The sequence below is a fragment of the Cupressus sempervirens genome, chromosome 4, assembly GCF_028749045.1.
Source record: "Cupressus sempervirens isolate cs-2001-9-10 chromosome 4, ASM2874904v1, whole genome shotgun sequence".
In the NCBI taxonomy this organism is placed as follows: Eukaryota; Viridiplantae; Streptophyta; class Pinopsida; order Cupressales; family Cupressaceae; genus Cupressus; species Cupressus sempervirens.
The window spans coordinates 473,616,152-473,622,464 of NC_143121.1; positions in this window are offsets into that span (position 1 = coordinate 473,616,152).

Here is a 6,313-nt window from a genome sequence, read left to right on the forward strand (position 1 = left end):
TCATTTGGATAGAAGGGTTTAAAGTGTGACACACTTTCGAGTGTACATTTTTGGCGCCCACCGTGGGGCTTGAATCAAGTTTCTAGCTCCATTTGCGGAATTTAGAATGTACCTTTAAAATCAATAACATTGTCTTGTCTCAGTTTTCTTGCAACACCTTGTTGGTATGCAATGCAATCTAAACTTTTGCTAATAATTCCATCATATGATTAGCTACAAAGAAGTTGTTATCATGGATGAGAGCTTTATCATGTACAATATGTTTCTACAATGCATCCATGTTTAGAAGAATCATGCCTTGTATATCTACAAGTGTAGCCCTTATCTTGGCTTCTTCCCTTAGCAATTATACTTGCATATTGGTCAGAAATCTAATCTTTGTGTAATGAGCAGAATTGTAGCTTAGATCAAGTGATAGCTGGTGTGTAGTTACCTTCAGATCTTCATCTATTTTGGAGATTTTATCTTTGATTTACTACTTGAAGATGGATGTATCATAAATTTTACCTAACAAAGAAGTGACATTGTTGGCAAAGGTTTCCAATGAGCTAAGAATAATAGACAAGTCTACTTGGTATATAGCAATCTTTTGAGGAACTAGCTCCAAAACTTTATTTTCAAATTTCTTCTCTACTCTTCGCAACAATTTCTCTTGTCCATTCAAATCTTCATTGAATTTTTGTACCACTTCTACTAATTGAGCTAAAATAGGTTGAGAAGTGTCAACCTTGGTGTTAAGTGCATCTACAAGAATGTTCTTTGCATCTTCTAGCACTTGAAATTCTTAGTTCCTTTCTTCTCTAAGCATTTGCTGCTTAGCTTTCTTCTGCAAAAGCTCTCCTATTGTATGCATTTGATCAAAATTTAGATTAGAGATATCCCAATTTGGGATAACTATATCCTCATCAAGATCAATATCTTCTTCCTTATCTTTTCCTTTACCAGAAACTTTTATACTCAGTTGAGGCTTGCTCTCAATTGTCTTTGTATTTATTATTTGCATGCTCAGAATAATATTATAAAGTATATATTGCACTTATTAAATAAATACCTTGTTATTGAGTAACCAAAATTGATGAAGGAGGAAGCACTAATTGCTCAGTAGATGAAGTGATGGTCACTTTAGTCAATGAAGTATTGAGCTAAACAAGTATGGAGATTGGTTGAGTGCTTGTATTTTTAGTGTTTGACACAACCAACTTGGTAGTAGCTTTCTCTAAGTTAGATGGTTTTAAAGCTTTTCTCAGAGAGTGAGTAAGTGAGGCTATAACTAATACTGCAATCTTATCAGGGTCAGTCTCCTCAATGCTCTAAATCTTAGGGAGATTCTCCTCAATGGCTTCCTATTCTTGTTTCACATCATATTTATTCTCATCATTTATTTCTTCTTCATCATCATTGTCTTCTTCTTCCTTGTCATCTTCACCATCATCATCCTTACCACTGACATGAACAACAAAATCACTCTACTTATGAAGTTTGTAGATGTTCTTTAATGTGTTAGTGGCATTCTTCACCACATGTTCAATGTCATTGATTAGTATCAAGCAAGTGTTGAATTTCAACGTAAGTTTTTCTTTATTTTGCTTGATGGATTCTTTTCATTTCTTTATCATTTAAGCTTAGCATGATATGCCTCTGAGTCTACTCATATATGTCCTTGGTAGTTTTCTTGGAAAGTTCCCATCTTGGCTTAATTTTTTCCATTAATTCATTGGGAATCTACTATGCAAGTTGGTTAGGAGAATATTTATATTTACCTATCTTAGACATAACCATGTCTTCAACTTTCTTCTTCTCTTTTACATTTCTAGTTTCATACCTTAATGATTTGACTTTTTCCATGCTGGATCCAAAATCATTTTTTTTCAATTTCTCTTGAAATTTTTGTGTAGGCCATTTGAAAATCACATCCCCTACTTCACCCAATTTTAGTTTCTTTATAGATGCTCTTCTTGTAAACACTATATTAGATGACTTGGTAGGTTTGGTTATGATAACCTTACCTTTCTTCTTGACTAGCTCTTCTTCTTCTAATTTTGCATCATCTTCTAAACCATCTTCTTCTATATCATGTCCTTTACCTTCTGTCAATAGGAGAGTAGAGCTAGTTTGTCTCAATTTAGCTATTCTTTTTTTTCCTTTACTGATCGCTTGAGGAAGCTTTATCTTTAATTCAGTTCTTGATTTAGCTTCATCAAATGTTCTAAAATATGTATCCTTTGGATCCACAAGTTCATTTAATGATGCCTCAATAATATCCCTAGTATCATCAATATTGACCTTATAACCTAGAGGCATGACCCATAAAATTCTTAGTTTTACTACTTGTATATACACTTTGTCACAATCTACCATAAAAAAAAATATCATCCTTGTAGTTTTCTACAAGTTTCTTTGGTATTTGGAATCTATTATTTACTTATCCTTGAATGCATCAAAATATTTTTCCATATACTAACATAACTTTTCACCCATTTCTACTATATACTCATTGATTTGATAAAGAACCGGCACATCTTGTCTCCATACAACTGTACCTTTTGAGGGGAAAAAATTTTGTACAAAGAAAAATAAACAAGTTAAGAATAAATTGAACTTACATGGATTATTCTTTGATGACCTAATTCTCTCCATGTTTTTGTTGAATTGGTTCAACATAAACTTGACAAGGTCAAAGTACATGTTGTTCTTGAACACTTTGAAAGTGAGATCCACTACTTCATATGATACATTTTTGAGTCAACTAAACCTAAATATCTTGTTTAAAATTATATGAATTCCAAATTTCATCTCCATATCAGTAACACAACTAATCTTCATACCTCTTCCATCCCATTTGGCAAGGGTTTTCTTCTCTAGTTCCACCTATCTTAGGGTTTTGGTGGTTTTTTCCTTGGCCAACATTGGAAGCCCTATGATCCAATGAATCATTTTTTTTGTTATCAAGATAGGCTACTCCAACCATAACTTCATATTGTACACATGGCTAAGGATAGACCTTATCCATTTTATCTAAAATTCTTGGGGTACATGTGGAATGTGGGTTAAACCCTTGGATTTTAGGTATTGATGCTCGAGTTTTAACACACCATTCACACACAACTTTTCCAAAGTTTCATCCATTTCCAGGGTTCCTATATCTTGAATTGAACAAAAAAGATGTGAGTAGATATCATTAACTAGAAGTTCCTTTGATGGAATTTGAGATTGATCTCTAGTTGGATCAAGAATTTCCACAATAGCCAGACTCAACTTGAAATTTAGTGCTTTCCATTCAACTCCTCAAACTAACATCTCAAACCCTTTCTTTGTCTTGCTACTAGAGGATGCCATTGCTTGGTAGGGTTTGTGAAAACATGGAATACTTCACATATATTTCTTGGATGCATAGAAATTGCTCTTCACAAATAGCTCTTGTAAATTCACGATGAAAAGTATATTCAATTTTGCTCCTTTTTAACAAATTTCACCTTTTAATCACCATAAATGCTTGGTATTTTTCCTTGGTTGATGATAGACTATCTTCCACTTGGTTTGAATTAATTTCTTAGCATATCCATTCATGACTTAGTGTCCACACAATGACTTAGTTATTCTCAACCTTGCTCAACAAAGTCTTACAACCTGGCCTAGCTTAGTAAGGTCCAAAATTTCCTTAAACACTTAGTGATCCCTTTGTATATTGAATCTTGATATTGATCTTTCCTTCTAGCTAACTGAAACTAATGTAGGATTTCTACTTCAAAATCTTAGTTCTAGTTATCCTCATGGGAGATCAAGTTGAAATGCTTGAATCACAAAGTAATTCATTTCTTGGAGTTGTATTCTTAGAAGATTTTAGAAACCACTACTATCGCATTTGTTTTATAATTTTATCAGCCTTGGCTTTCTTTTAATCTTCAATTCTTCCAATGTTCATATAGCTCTTGCCAAGATGATGAAGTTCTATACAAATGAAACATCTTCTAGTGGTTTCTCTTGTTCTCATGTGATGTTTTGCACAGTTTATTCCAATGTGTCCAAATTCTTCATAGTAGTGACATATACACCAAGTGTTGTAGTCCCAAGCAAATATAGCTTTTACAATCTATTCTACTAGATTTAATATCTTGTTTTTGCATTCAAAATATTTGTGCCCATGCTTCTTGCATATGTGATATTTACCTTCAAATTTAGATTTTTCTTTGCATTCATTAGCTCTATTACCATGGTTGTTGCAATTGTAGCATTTTCCATTGAATTTAACTTTACCATTGCTCTTTTAACATTACCATTGCTCCAAAATTTGTTTGATGTATGACCTAACTCACCATAGTGATTGCAAGTAGGTCTTTGATTCTTTTGACCTCCTTTATTGGATGATTCATCTTCTTTTGTATATCCAATTCATGCTTTTCCTTTCTATCTTTATTGGATTTTCTCATTCAATCGATTCATTTCTGCTTGAGATTTCATCATCATTTTATTGGTTTTCTTTATAGAGTTTAGATCATTCTACAATCTTTCATTCTCTAATCTTAGATTCATTATTTTTTCATTTGAATTAGTAAGTTGATCAATGAAGTTTTCCTATTGAAGGGATAGATGTTGAGTTTCATTGTTCTTTCCTTCTAACTCTTCTTTTATCTTATTTTTCTCTTCCATGACTTCACACAATCTTACTAACTAAATTTCATGTTCTCTTTTCAGCTTTCTAACTTGTTGTAGCATAACATTCTTTTCTAATAGTTCTTTGATTGCTTTATTTTCTTCATCTGAGTTACTTTTTGAATGGATATCTTCAATATAGAGTTTATCATTCATTTGTACTACAAGATCTTTTCTTCTTTTCAAGGATTGAGAGAGTTGCTCCTTTACTTTCTTAATTTACCCAATAGCCAATTCCAAATCTATCTTTTCATTATCAATAGCTTTATCAAGTTTGAATACCTCCATAGCCTCTGATCTTCACTCAAGTTGTTAAACCTTTTTTTTAGAACCACAAGCTCTAATACCAATTTTTGGAAATATATGATAGGCTAAGTTACTAAGAGGGGAGGGTTGAATTAGTAACCAATAAAACTTAATCTTTATTTGCCAATTAATCCCTCATGTGTATTCTAATATAATTGTATGCATGAAAAACTAAAAGCATTCAAACATTCATAACACTTAGACACACAATATGGTAACCCAAACACCTTCCCAATAGAAAGTAAAACTAGGGTTGGGATGATACCCACAAGCTTTAGTACTGTAGTATAAATTTGGTCTATTAGGGCTTAAAATGATCACTTGTGATGATCAACCCTATTAGGAGCAATAAGGACTACTAGGTCCACCTTGCAAAAGGATTTACAAATATACAATGAAGTATGCACTTGGTAAAGAGATTTACAAAATATTGTTAAGCCTACCTTGTGAAAGGATTTAACTATTCCACCTATTAGGATGAACTAATGATTGATCTCTAATCTACAACTTTATTTGCTAAATGAGATTCCTTTGAGTGTAATGATCACCTTGCTATGATAGATAAATCTTTGTTTCTCCTTATACTGTTGTAGCCTTTTACTTTGCACTTTTGCTTTTTTTATGCTTTAATATCTTTCTATTAGATTTGGATGTGATATAATATATTACATATATACCAATCCAATTTACAATTTAACAAAGTCAACTACAATATAAATTTCACCAAAATACACAAAGTCGGCCCAACTACAAATACTTGGGTTCTAAAGACAAACTTGATAAGGTTATGATACTTGGCAACCATTGTCAACACTTGGCATTGTCATGCATTTGGTAGGCATAAAAGCTTGGTCCATACTAATCACTTCCAAGTATTCTACACATGGTCTACACTAGTGACTCAATGAATACTATGAAACTCGACATATAAACTAAATGACTTGGTTGCTACTACATAGCTCGGTCAACACTATATTCACATTGCTGAAGCTGTGAACTTGGTAAATACTAGAGAACACAGTTTGCATTGAGAAACTTGATAAACACTATGAATCTTGATTTACACTAATAATCACCAACCTAGTAGATGTTTCTTTATGCAAACTAAATACTGTTCCTTGAACTCAATACCAACTATAGAACTCGGTAGAGCCTAAATTACTTGGTTAACATTGTTAACTATACAATAAGCTTGGTAGTTGCTAGTTGTTTGATTAAGTGTGTATGTTACTAATAAACAAACTTGACTAAAATGTCAACACCATTTGGACAAGAGTTATCTTATTCTCTCCATAAGATGTTGATGTCTTCTTTGAACATGTCTATATATGTCTAGAGAAGACATCAACATATTATG